This window comes from Triticum urartu, unplaced genomic scaffold, assembly GCF_056163025.1.
Source record: "Triticum urartu cultivar PI428250 unplaced genomic scaffold, HENAU_Tu73 scaffold1808, whole genome shotgun sequence".
NCBI classification, from domain to species: Eukaryota; Viridiplantae; Streptophyta; class Magnoliopsida; order Poales; family Poaceae; genus Triticum; species Triticum urartu.
This window is the reverse complement of record NW_028260258.1, coordinates 11,166-25,252: the sequence shown is the minus strand read 5'-3', so window position 1 is coordinate 25,252 and position 14,087 is coordinate 11,166. Positions and strand designations below refer to the sequence as shown.

The 14,087-nt window shown below is 36.7% G+C and overlaps 2 non-coding genes across 2 annotated transcripts; both read left to right on the top strand.

The window, feature by feature from the left end:
• The first annotated feature begins 524 nt into the window (after positions 1–524).
• Positions 525–606, top strand: TRNAY-GUA (transfer RNA tyrosine (anticodon GUA)). The gene has a single exon. It is a non-coding gene; the product is annotated as a tRNA-Tyr (tRNA).
• Positions 607–964: 358 nt separating this feature from the next.
• Positions 965–1,038, top strand: TRNAD-GUC (transfer RNA aspartic acid (anticodon GUC)). The gene has a single exon. It is a non-coding gene; the product is annotated as a tRNA-Asp (tRNA).
• Positions 1,039–14,087: the final 13,049 nt, after the last annotated feature.

Here is a 14,087-nt window from a genome sequence, read left to right as displayed (position 1 = left end):
AAATCCGATAAAGGGCTTTTTAAATTAGTGGTAGAGTAATCTCGTGCTAAGACGTAAGTCGTTGGTTCGAATCTGATAGAGTACTTTTCTACTAAATTGATTCACTTTTTTTCTTTGTTTTTGAAACTTTCTCTATATTTTTAGAGAATTTTATGACTTAGTGCGGGATGGATGCATTTTTGGTATGAACACTAAATGAAGCACGGAGAATTAATCTATAACGATCAACTAAAAAAAATCCTAGATGAAAACATAACAGAAAAGTTGGAAAAACTCTTTGCTTTGGATCTATTTATACTTTTCGAGTATATTGACAATTCCAAAAAACTGCTCATACTATGATTATAGTATAATCACGAGCGGTTGTATATGGCCCTATCGTCTAGTGATGCCCCTATCGTCTAGTGGTTCAGGACATCTCTCTTTCAAGGAGGCAGCGGGGATTCGACTTCCCCTGGGGGTAGGGAGTATTATGAAAGGAGGTTAATCATAGATTAGCAAAAACCCTAGAATAAATTCTTCCTGGGTCGATGCCCGAGTGGTTAATGGGGACGGACTGTAAATTCGTTGACAATGTCTACGCTGGTTCAAATCCAGCTCGGCCCAAACCAAAAATCTAGGGCTTCGTGAGTATGAACTAAATCCTTTTGTTTTTCTTCCATAAAATAAAATGTCTGATCTATAGAAATAAAAGATAAAGAAAAAAGGGAAATTTTTTTTTCTAATCCATATCTCTCTCATTCCTTTCTTACAAACAAAAGAGTTTTTCTTATTGAAGGCTGGATTATTATCCATTTTTAGTGATAAAAAATCACGACATACTAGTTATGTCACTCTCACTATACCCACGTATAATATAATATGTGGGTATGTAGTATATGATTCGTCTATTTCTTAGAGTACGAAAGACGAATCGAATCTTCTTATGGTTCTATTTAAGAATGGGTATGCCATACACCCCGCGGGGATTGTAGTTCAATTGGTCAGAGCACCGCCCTGTCAAGGCGGAAGCTGCGGGTTCGAGCCCCGTCAGTCCCGAACTAGGGTTCAATGAATGGAGAAATTGATATTTCCTTTTTCCATGAAAAAAAGGGGCAGGGAGCAAGATCAAATACCCACAGGGCACCCTTACTTCACTTTTTTATTTTGCATCTCTCATTAAAGAGGGAGGGAGGGCATATAGGAATTTTTTTTTCACTACTCCCAATCGATAAAGAAAGACACACATACGATATGTGGATTAGTAGAATTTAGGATATTATATTACTCTATCTTTCTTTATGATGATACCATCCTCATCTTAATTTCCTATTCCACTCTTATGGAATAGAGTACCGGTATTTTACCGGAATCCATACATAAATCGTATTCCCTTTTTATTTCAGACCTCTTTTCCCCATCTCACTTCTACTGCTTATTTGGATGTCTATGTGACCCATAGAAAGTGAAAGTTGGTCATATAATACATACATAATTGTATGTATAACTATAAGAAAAAGGAAGGGAAATTGTATAAGATTAAGAAAGTATAAGATTAAGAAAGCTCGTGGGTTAGAGATATAGAAAAGAAAAAGTAGAAAAGGATTAAAAAAGAGGGAATTCCTAATCCAATCAAAAAACCCATTTTGGTCTTAGTGTGGATAGAGGATCTTCCTATGTTATACTATATAACTCTCATCCGTGAAATATAACTCTCATCCATGAATTGATTTGATAGATCCGATATTCATAATATTGAATTGATTCAGTATTATCAGAATGCAAGCCCTACCCTTGAATTTACAAGATACCCCTTTTTCCTCTCCATGGGATTACATCCCGAGTTATTGTGAAAATAAAAAATAAAGAGGTTATGGAAGTCAATATTCTCGCATTTATTGCTACTGCACTGTTCATTCTAGTTCCTACTTCTTTTTTACTTATTATTTATGTAAAAACAGTCAGCCAAAATAATTAATTGGAATTCCAATTAATCATTGAAGAAATTAAAAAGGGATTAAATAAAAAAAATCCAAGTCTTAAATGAAAGGATCTGGTTGGAATCTTAAAGTGTGGTAGAAAGAACTACATATAGTTTTTTCTACGACACTTTAGATTCTTTCTATTATATTATCTTTGAATCTACATAGAATAGATTAGTAGATTGAAATAGTTAAGTAGTCTAATTCAATTTCTTTTTTCATTGCATCCACTTAATTTCAATCAGGTCAAAATAAAAAAATCTAAGACAATTCTTGACCAAAGAATCCATGGAAGGAAAGAAAAATAATATGAAGAATAGACTATAGTAAAAAGTAAAAGGAAATGGAAAATGTGTGATATGCCGTGAATAGTTCCGTGGAAGAAAGTCTAATTTTCTTATGTATAGAACTTTTTTTAACCATTCGTCATTTCTAGTAGAAATTCTGAATTGGTATAATGGCTCTTTCTTACATTACAACTTACAATACAAGAGTTTCTTACAGGAGTGAAACAAAACTAAAGAAAAAGATTAAAGAATAACGTTTGACAAAATGATTAATGCAAAATGATCCATTAAAGAAAAGAATTGATACAACAATTTGATTACTTAATCAATTAGTAGTATCCCTAGAGTCCACTCCTTCCCCATACTACTAGTGAAAGAGAAAATGTAAAGACTACCATTAAAGCAGCCCAAGCGAGACTTACTATATCCATCTAAATTATGTCTCCTATTTCTATGAAGGGATTATTCTACTATTGATCAATAATCATAGTGGAATCAAGGGTACAGAGTCAAAAAGGGATTCCGCCCTAAGGCCATGGATCAATCAGTTCAAGGAATTTACTCCTAACAAATTCTTATAGGAATTCTGGTAGAATTAGAGAGCATTAAAAATACGAGATACTATAGCCCTTTTTTCCTTAAAAAAGAAAGAGTACGGGAATGATGTCCTGAATAGAAGAAGCGGGAATAGGAAGATTTTTTATTCCTTTTGTTACTCTTTTTTTTTTTTTTAAGCAAAGGACGCCCGAATATACCATAAAATTATCGATAGATAAATATTTATTGGATACCTACCTTACCTAATGTTTATTTTTGACCTAAACCCTGCAGCCTTGCTTTGTATCATTCTATGAAAGAATGAAGAGATTTTATCCATAATACAACTCCTAAATTGATTTTTGATCGACCTATTTAATCTGATTCTCGTTAGAATTAAGTAGTCCTTACTTTAGTGTATGTAGGTAACATAAGATGTACGATAAAAAAATGTATAATAATTAGTAAGTCTTGATATTCTTTCGTGGAGTCCCTTCTTGAATCTTAGATTGAAAAAAAAAAAGAATGCCCCTTAGGGACCTTTCTTTGGATACCAAGATTTCTGACATCTTATCCTCGTATTTTAAAATTATCAAATCGAATCTCAATTAAGAACCAATTCAAATTCATATAATAAAAGAATAAGGAAACACTACCTCACCCCTATTGATAACCATTTTGGCCACTACCGTCAAAACAAACCCTAACCCTAGTTTGAGGATAGAACTATGGTATGGTTTCTCTAAACCCAGTATCGGCAGGCCCAGTTACTCTCTTGCCCGAACTTATGCGAAGTAAAAATTTATCGAATTCGATCAGCACTATAAAAAAAACCTAAGTATTTTATTGATCAGGCGGCACCCAGATTTGAACTGGGGATAAAGGATTTGCAGTCCCCTGCCTTACCGCTTGGCCATGCCGCCAAAAAATCCGATCAAAAATCTAGAAAACAGCAAGTATTCATCCACGTTTTCTTACGAAAAGCCCCTTTTATTTTGAATATAATTCTACTTACTTTTTTCCAATCTTTTTCAAAAAATCTATTCCTGCTTTTTTTGATCCAGTTTCTATTATTCTCCTCGATAGATTCTATCTTAAAACATACATTGTTAACACAATAAAACTTCCCATTTCTTTCTATTGAGATGAAAAAGAAGAAAAAGTGGATTTCTATTCACAGGCTGCAAAATTCAGAATAAATTGGAACCGTTAACTAGAATTCTCTTTTTTTTATTGCAGTAGTGAACTACTCTTAAATCGGTATTATCTCCCCCCCCTTCAATGGCATAATAAAATATTATGGCTTTATGCTTAATCCGTGTATAGGTAAACTTTAGGTCCGAACAGCATTATTATCCAAAGATCCCCTTTATGTACATATCTCTATGGGGAATCATGCTTTAATTTTTCAAAGTATTAAATTAAATATCTTGAATAAAAAAAGGAAATTTGCTCTGATATAGAGTATAACCTGACTATCTTGGCGTACCCAAGTGAAATTACGATAAAAGAAAAGCATGGATATGGGGAGAGGTGGATAACTAGATTGGCATGTACTTAAAAAAGGGACTTACTTTATTTTAGAATTCCACAATGAAATACTGAATTTTCTAGCAATTATACTACTCCGATCCGAAATAAAAAAGAACCCTCAAATTATTTTGAGAAATTAAAGTAAGCACGCTATTCTAAATCGAAGTAAAGTCAAACTTTCTAGTATATTATATTACGGCTTTATTACATTCATAGAAAGGAGATAAAATGAGAAATCTTTGCCATCCAATCTGATTAGAATATCATAACATAAAGTATAAGTGGCAGAATTTTTTTTGTAGGAATGTTTTATCAATTCATTTTCATTTCATTTGTACCCCTGGCAAACTCGAACTTTCGTCCAAATGGTCTCTATTCATATGTATGAAATACATATATGAAATACGTATGTGGAGTTCCCTAGAATTTCATGTGATTCAGTAAACAGAATATAGATTCCATGATTGCTAGATCGATCCATAGGGATTGATGAAGAGTGAGCTGATAATGGAATTTTTCTTTGATAAACAGGAAACTTAAGATTAAGATGCTCCGGAATGGAAACGAGGGAATGTCCACAATACCCGGATTTAGTCAGATCCAATTCGAGGGATTTTGTAGGTTCATTAATCAAGCCTTGGCAGAAGAACTTGACAAGTTTCCAACAATTAAAGATCCAGATCACGAAATTGCATTTCAATTATTTGCGAAAGGATATCAACTGCTAGAACCCTCGATAAAAGAAAGAGATGCTGTGTATGAATCACTCACCTATTCTTCCGAATTATATGTATCTGCGAGATTAATTTTTGGTTTCGATGTGCAAAAGCAAACCATTTCTATCGGAAACATTCCTATAATGAATTCCTTAGGAACCTTTATTATAAATGGAATATACCGAATTGTGATCAATCAAATATTGCTAAGTCCTGGTATTTACTACCGCTCGGAATTAGATCATAAGGGAATTTCTATCTACACTGGCACTATAATATCAGATTGGGGGGGGAGATCGGAATTAGCAATTGATAAAAAAGAAAGGATATGGGCTCGCGTGAGTAGAAAACAAAAGATATCTATTCTAGTTCTATCATCAGCTATGGGTTCGAATCTAAGAGAAATTCTGGATAATGTTTCCTACCCTGAAATTTTCTTGTCTTTCCCGAATGCTAAAGAGAAGAAGAGGATTGAGTCAAAAGAAAAAGCTATTTTGGAGTTTTATCAACAATTTGCTTGTGTAGGTGGGGACCTGGTATTTTCGGAGTCCTTATGCGAGGAATTACAAAAGAAATTTTTTCAACAAAAATGTGAATTAGGAAGGATTGGTCGACGAAATATGAATCGGAGACTTAATCTTGATATTCCTCAGAACAATACATTCTTGTTACCACGAGATGTATTGGCCGCTACGGATCATTTGATTGGAATGAAATTTGGAACGGGTATACTTGACGATGACGATATGAATCACTTGAAAAATAAACGTATTCGTTCGGTTGCGGATCTGTTACAAGATCAATTCGGATTGGCTCTTGGTCGTTTACAACATGCAGTTCAAAAAACTATTCGTAGAGTATTCATACGTCAATCGAAACCGACTCCCCAAACTTTGGTAACTCCAACTTCAACTTCAATTTTATTAATAACTACTTATGAGACCTTTTTTGGCACATACCCGTTATCTCAAGTTTTTGATCAAACGAATCCATTGACACAAACTGTTCATGGGCGAAAAGTGAGTTGTTTAGGTCCTGGAGGGTTGACGGGGAGAACCGCAAGTTTTCGGAGCCGAGATATTCATCCGAGTCACTATGGGCGTATTTGTCCAATTGACACGTCTGAAGGAATCAATGTTGGACTTACTGGATCCTTAACAATTCATGCGAGAATTGATCACTTGTGGGGATCCATAGAGAGTCCGTTTTATGAAATATCTGCTGAGAAAGCAAAAGAAAAAAAAGAGAGACAGGTGGTTTATCTATCACCAAATAGAGATGAATATTATATGATAGCAGCAGGAAATTCTTTGTCCTTGAATCAAGGTATTCAGGAAGAACAGGTTGTTCCGGCTAGATACCGTCAAGAATTCTTGACTATTGCATGGGAACAGATTCATGTTAGAAGTATTTTTCCTTTCCAATATTTTTCTATTGGGGGTTCTCTCATTCCTTTTATTGAGCACAATGATGCGAATCGGGCTTTAATGAGTTCTAATATGCAGCGCCAAGCAGTTCCGCTTTCTCGGTCCGAGAAATGCATTGTTGGAACTGGATTGGAACGCCAAACAGCTCTAGATTCGAGGGTTTCCATTATAGCCGAACGCGAGGGAAAGATCATTTCTACTGATAGTCATAAGATACTTTTATCAAGTAGTGGGAAGACTATAAGTATTCCTTTAGTTAACCACCGTCGCTCTAACAAAAATACTTGTATGCACCAAAAACCCCGGGTTCCACGGGGTAAATCCATTAAAAAAGGACAAATTTTAGCAGAAGGAGCTGCTACAATTGGGGGCGAACTTGCTTTAGGAAAAAACGTATTAGTAGCTTATATGCCATGGGAAGGTTACAATTTTGAAGACGCAGTACTAATTAGCGAACGTTTGGTATATGAAGATATTTATACCTCTTTTCACATCCGGAAATATGAAATTCAGACGGATACGACAAGCCAGGGCTCCGCTGAAAAAATCACTAAAGAAATACCACATCTAGAAGAACATTTACTCCGCAATTTGGACAGAAATGGAGTTGTTAGGTTGGGATCCTGGGTAGAAACTGGTGATATTTTAGTAGGTAAATTAACGCCTCAGATAGCGAGCGAATCATCTTATATCGCGGAAGCTGGATTATTACGGGCCATATTTGGCCTTGAGGTTTCCACTTCAAAAGAAACTTCTCTGAAATTACCTATAGGTGGAAGAGGGCGCGTTATCGATGTGAAATGGATCCAAAGGGACCCGCTCGACATAATGGTTCGTGTATATATTTTACAGAAACGTGAAATCAAAGTTGGGGATAAAGTAGCCGGAAGACATGGGAATAAAGGGATCATTTCCAAAATTTTGCCTAGGCAAGATATGCCCTATTTGCAAGATGGAACACCCGTTGATATGGTCTTCAATCCCTTAGGAGTACCCTCCCGAATGAATGTGGGACAAATATTTGAAAGCTCGCTCGGATTAGCGGGGGATCTGCTAAAGAAACATTATAGAATAGCACCCTTTGATGAGAGATATGAGCAAGAGGCTTCAAGAAAACTTGTGTTTTCAGAATTATATGAAGCCAGTAAAGAAACAAAAAATCCATGGGTATTTGAACCCGAGTACCCGGGAAAAAGCAGAATATTTGATGGAAGAACAGGCGACCCCTTTGAGCAACCTGTTCTAATAGGGAAGTCCTATATCTTAAAATTAATTCATCAAGTTGATGAGAAAATTCATGGGCGTTCTACTGGGCCCTACTCACTTGTTACACAACAACCGGTTAGAGGAAGAGCCAAGCAAGGGGGACAACGAGTAGGAGAAATGGAAGTTTGGGCTTTAGAAGGATTTGGTGTTGCTCATATTTTACAAGAGATACTTACTTATAAATCTGACCATCTTATAGCTCGCCAAGAAATACTTAATGCTACGATCTGGGGAAAAAGAATACCTAATCATGAGGATCCTCCAGAATCTTTTCGAGTGCTCGTTCGAGAACTACGATCTTTGGCTCTAGAACTGAATCATTTCCTTGTATCTGAAAAGAACTTCCAGGTTAATAGGGAGGAAGTTTGATCGGAATAAATATAAATTCTTTTCTTATTTCTATTTTATGATTGACCAATATAAACATCAACAACTTCAAATTGGACTCGTTTCCCCTCAACAAATAAAGGCTTGGGCTAACAAAAACCTACCTAATGGAGAAGTCGTTGGCGAAGTCACAAGGCCCTCTACTTTTCATTATAAAACCGATAAACCAGAAAAAGATGGATTGTTTTGCGAAAGAATCTTTGGACCCATAAAAAGCGGGATTTGCGCTTGTGGCAATTCTCGAGCGAGCGGAGCTGAAAACGAAGACGAAAGATTTTGCCAAAAATGCGGGGTCGAATTTGTGGATTCTCGGATACGAAGATATCAAATGGGATACATCAAACTCGCATGTCCCGTGACTCATGTGTGGTATTTGAAAGGTCTTCCTAGTTATATCGCGAATCTTTTAGATAAACCTCTTAAGAAGTTGGAGGGCCTAGTATACGGCGATTTCTCTTTTGCTAGGCCCAGCACTAAAAAACCCACTTTTTTACGATTACGAGGTTTATTCGAAGAGGAAATTGCATCCTGTAACCACAGCATTTCTCCCTTTTTTTCTACCCCAGGCTTTGCAACATTTCGAAATCGGGAAATTGCGACAGGAGCAGGTGCTATTAGAGAACAATTAGCAGATTTGGATTTGCGAATTATTATAGAGAATTCTTTGGTCGAATGGAAGGAATTAGAAGACGAGGGGTATAGTGGAGATGAGTGGGAAGATAGAAAAAGACGAATAAGAAAAGTTTTTTTGATTAGACGCATGCAATTGGCGAAACATTTTATTCAAACAAATGTAGAACCAGAATGGATGGTTTTGTGCTTATTACCGGTTCTTCCTCCCGAATTGAGACCTATTGTTTATAGGTCTGGAGATAAAGTAGTGACTTCAGACATTAATGAACTTTATAAGAGAGTTATCCGTCGGAACAACAATCTTGCCTATCTATTAAAAAGAAGTGAATTAGCGCCAGCAGATTTAGTAATGTGCCAGGAAAAATTGGTACAAGAAGCCGTGGATACACTTCTTGATAGTGGGTCCCGCGGGCAACCGACGAGGGATGGTCACAATAAAGTATACAAATCACTTTCAGATGTAATTGAAGGTAAAGAGGGAAGGTTTCGCGAGACTCTGCTTGGGAAACGGGTCGATTACTCGGGGCGTTCTGTCATTGTTGTGGGTCCTTCGCTTTCATTACATCAATGTGGATTACCTCTAGAGATAGCAATAAAGCTTTTTCAGCTATTTGTAATTCGCGATTTAATCACGAAACGCGCCACTTCTAATGTAAGGATTGCTAAAAGGAAAATTTGGGAAAAAGAACCCATTGTATGGGAAATACTTCAAGAAGTTATGCGGGGACATCCTGTACTGTTAAATAGAGCACCTACCCTGCATAGATTAGGCATACAGGCCTTTCAACCCACTTTAGTAGAGGGGCGTACTATTTCTTTACACCCATTAGTGTGTAAGGGTTTCAATGCGGACTTTGATGGAGATCAAATGGCTGTTCATCTACCTTTATCCTTGGAAGCTCAGGCAGAAGCCCGTTTACTTATGTTTTCTCATATGAATCTCTTATCTCCCGCTATTGGGGATCCTATTTGCGTACCAACCCAAGACATGCTTATCGGGCTTTATGTATTAACGATTGGAAAGCGTCGAGGTATTTGTGCAAATAGATATAATAGTTGCAGAAACTACCCAAATCTAAAAGTAAATTACAATAATAATAATAATTTTAAATATAGGAAAGATAAAGAACCCCATTTTTCTAGTTCTTATGATGCACTGGGAGCTTATAGACAAAAACTAATCAGTTTAGATAGTCCCTTGTGGCTACGATGGAACCTGGATCAACGCGTCATTGGGTCAAGAGAAGTTCCGATTGAAGTTCAATATGAATCTTTGGGGACTTATCATGAGATTTATGCCCACTATCTAATAATGGGAAATAGAAAAAAAGAAATTCGTTCGATATACATTCGAACCACTCTTGGTCATATTTCTTTTTATAGAGAAATAGAGGAAGCCATACAAGGATTTAGTCAGGCCTATTCATACACTACCTAAACAAGAAAGTTAGATTCGGCGATGCCCCTCCCCTTTCGGGGGGCATTCCGATTTCCCTAGTATCATCATTATTTGCCACGCGAATCCAGATTGAGATTGAGGCAATTAAGTTAATTAAATTTTCGAATCACTGACTCAGGCCCATTGTCGAATCCTACTCAGCAATTGTCGAATCCTACTCAGCCGAAAAGGGGGTACTTATGTATGGCGGAACGGGCCAATCTGGTCTTTCATAATAAAGAGATAGACGGAACTGGTATGAAACGACTTATTAGCAGATTAATAGATCATTTTGGAATGGGATATACATCCCATATACTGGATCAACTAAAGACTCTGGGCTTCCATCAAGCCACTACTACATCGATTTCGTTAGGAATCGAGGATCTTTTAACAATACCCTCTAAGGGATGGTTAGTCCAAGACGCGGAACAACAGAGTTTTCTTTTGGAGAAACACTATTATTATGGGGCTGTACACGCGGTAGAAAAATTACGCCAATCTGTTGAGATATGGTATGCGACAAGTGAATATTTGAAACAAGAAATGAATTCAAATTTTCGGATAACGGATCCTTCTAATCCAGTCTATCTAATGTCTTTTTCAGGAGCCAGAGGAAATGCATCTCAAGTACACCAATTAGTAGGTATGAGAGGATTAATGTCGGACCCTCAAGGACAAATGATTGATTTACCTATTCAAAGCAATTTACGCGAGGGACTTTCTTTGACAGAATATATAATTTCCTGCTATGGAGCCCGCAAAGGGGTTGTAGATACTGCTGTGCGAACAGCAGATGCTGGATATCTTACACGTAGACTTGTTGAAGTAGTTCAACATATTATTGTGCGTAGAAGAGATTGTGGTACTATCCGAGGTATTTCTGTAAGTCCTCAAAATGGGATGACGGAAAAACTTTTTGTCCAAACACTAATTGGTCGTGTATTAGCAGACGATATATATATCGGTTCACGATGCATTGCCGCGCGAAATCAAGATATTGGAATTGGATTAGTCAATCGATTCATAACTGCCTTTCGAGCACAACCATTTCGAGCACAACCAATATATATTAGAACCCCCTTTACTTGCCGAAGCACTTCTTGGATCTGTCAATTATGCTATGGCCGGAGTCCTACTCATAGTGATCTGGTCGAATTGGGAGAAGCCGTAGGTATTATTGCAGGTCAATCAATTGGGGAGCCAGGGACTCAACTAACATTAAGAACTTTTCATACTGGCGGAGTATTCACAGGGGGTACTGCCGACCTTGTACGATCCCCTTCGAATGGAAAAATAAAATTCAATGAGAATTTGGTTCACCCCACACGTACCCGTCATGGGCAGCCTGCTTTTCTATGTTATATAGACTTGCATGTAACTATTCAGAGTCAAGATATTCTATATAGTGTGAATATTCCCTCAAAAAGCTTGATTCTAGTGCAAAATGATCAATATGTAAAATCCGAACAAGTAATTGCGGAGATTCGTGCCGGAACGTCCACTTTACATTTTAAAGAAAGGGTACAAAAGCATATTTATTCTGAATCAGACGGCGAAATGCACTGGAGTACTGATGTTTACCATGCGCCCGAATATCAATATGGTAATCTTCGCCGATTACCAAAAACAAGCCATTTATGGATATTGTCAGTAAGTATGTGCAGATCCAGTATAGCGTCTTTTTCACTCCACAAGGATCAAGATCAAATGAATACTTATGGTAAAAAAGATAGGGAAATTCTTGATTATTCAACGTCGGATCGAATCATGTCCAATGGCCATTGGAATTTTATCTATCCTTCTATTTTTCAAGATAATTCAGATTTGTTGGCGAAAAAGCGAAGAAATAGGTTCGTCATTCCATTACAATATCATCAAGAACAAGAGAAAGAACTAATATCCTGTTTTGGGATTTCGATTGAAATCCCCCTTATGGGTGTTTTACGTAGAAATACTATTTTTGCTTATTTTGACGATCCCCGATACAGAAAAGATAAAAAGGGTTCAGGAATTGTTAAATTTAGATATAGGACCCTAGAAGAAGAATATAGGACTCGAGCGGAAGACTCAGAAGAGGAATATGAGACCCTAGAAGACGAATACAGGACCCGAGAGGACGAATATGAATATGAAACCCTAGAAGAATCTAAATATGGAATCCTAGAAGACGAATACGAATATGAAACCCTAGAAGACGAATATGGGAGCCCAGAAAACGAATATGGGAACCCAGAGAACGAATATAGGACTTTAGAGAAAGACTCAGAAGAGGAATATGGGAGCCCAGAGAGCAAATATAGGACCCAAGAGGACGAATATGGAACTCTAGAGGAAGACTCAGAAGACGAATATGGCAGCCCCGGGGAAAGCGCAGAGGAAAAATATGGTACTTTAGAGGAAGACTCAGAAGAAGATTCAGAGGACGAATACGAGAGCCCAGAGGAAGATTCCATCTTAAAAAAAGAGGGTTTGATTGAGCATCGAGGAACAAAAGAATTTAGTCTAAAATACCAAAAAGAAGTAGATCGGTTTTTTTTCATTCTTCAAGAACTTCATATCTTGCCGAGATCTTCATCCCTAAAGATACTTGACAATAGTATTATTGGAGTGAATACACAACTCACAAAAAATACAAGAAGTCGACTAGGCGGACTGGTCCGAGTGAAGAGAAAAAAAAGCCATACGGAACTCAAAATATTTTCCGGAGATATTCATTTTCCTGAAGAGGCGGATAAGATATTAGGTGGCTGTTTGATACCGCCAGAAAGACAAAAAAAAGATTCTAAGGAATCAAAAAAAAGGAAAAATTGGGTCTATGTTCAACGGAAAAAAATTCTCAAGAGCAAGGAAAAGTATTTTGTTTCCGTTCGCCCTACAGTGGCATATGAAATGGACGAAGGAAGAAATTTAGCAACACTTTTCCCGCAGGATCTCTTGCAAGAAGAAAATAATCTCCAAATTCGACTTGTCAATTTTATTTCTCATGAAAATAGCAAGTTAACTCAAAGAATTTATCACACAAATAGTCAATTTGTTAGAACTTGCTTAGTAGTGAATTGGGAACAAGAAGAAAAAGAAAAGGCTGGTGCTTCCCTTGTTGAGGTAAGAGCAAATGATCTTATTCGCGATTTCCTAAGAATTGAGTTAGTCAAGTCCACTATTTCGTATACACGAAAAAGGTATGGTAGGACAAGTGCAGGACCGATTCCCCATAATAGGTTAGATCGCGCCAATATCAATTCTTTTTATTCCAAGGCGAAGATTGAATCACTTAGCCAACATCCAGAAGCTATTGGCACTTTGTTGAATCGAAATAAAGAATACCACTCTTTGATGATTTTGTCGGCATCCAACTGTTCTCGAATTGGTTTATTCAAGAATTCAAAACATCCCAATGCGATAAAAGAATGGAATCCTAGAATTCCTATTCGAGAAATTTTTGGGCCCTTAGGCGCTATTGTAGCTAGTATATCGCATTTTTCTTCATCTTACTATTTACTAACGCATAATAAAATCCTGTTAAAAAAATATTTGTTCGTTGACAATTTAAAACAAACCTTCCAAGTACTTCAAGAACTTAAATACTCTTTAATAGATGAAAATAAAAGGATTTCTAATTTCGATAGTAACATAATGTTGGATCCATTCCTTTTGAATTGTCACTTTGTCCATCATGATTCTTGGGAAGAGACATTGGCAATAATTCACCTTGGACAATTTATTTGTGAAAATGTATGTCTATTTAAATCGCACATAAAAAAATCCGGTCAAATTTTCATTGTAAATATGAATTCCTTTGTTATAAGAGCAGCTAAACCTTATTTGGCCACTACAGGAGCAACTGTTAATGGTCATTATGGAGAAATCCTTTACAAGGGAGATAGGTTAGTTACGTTTAT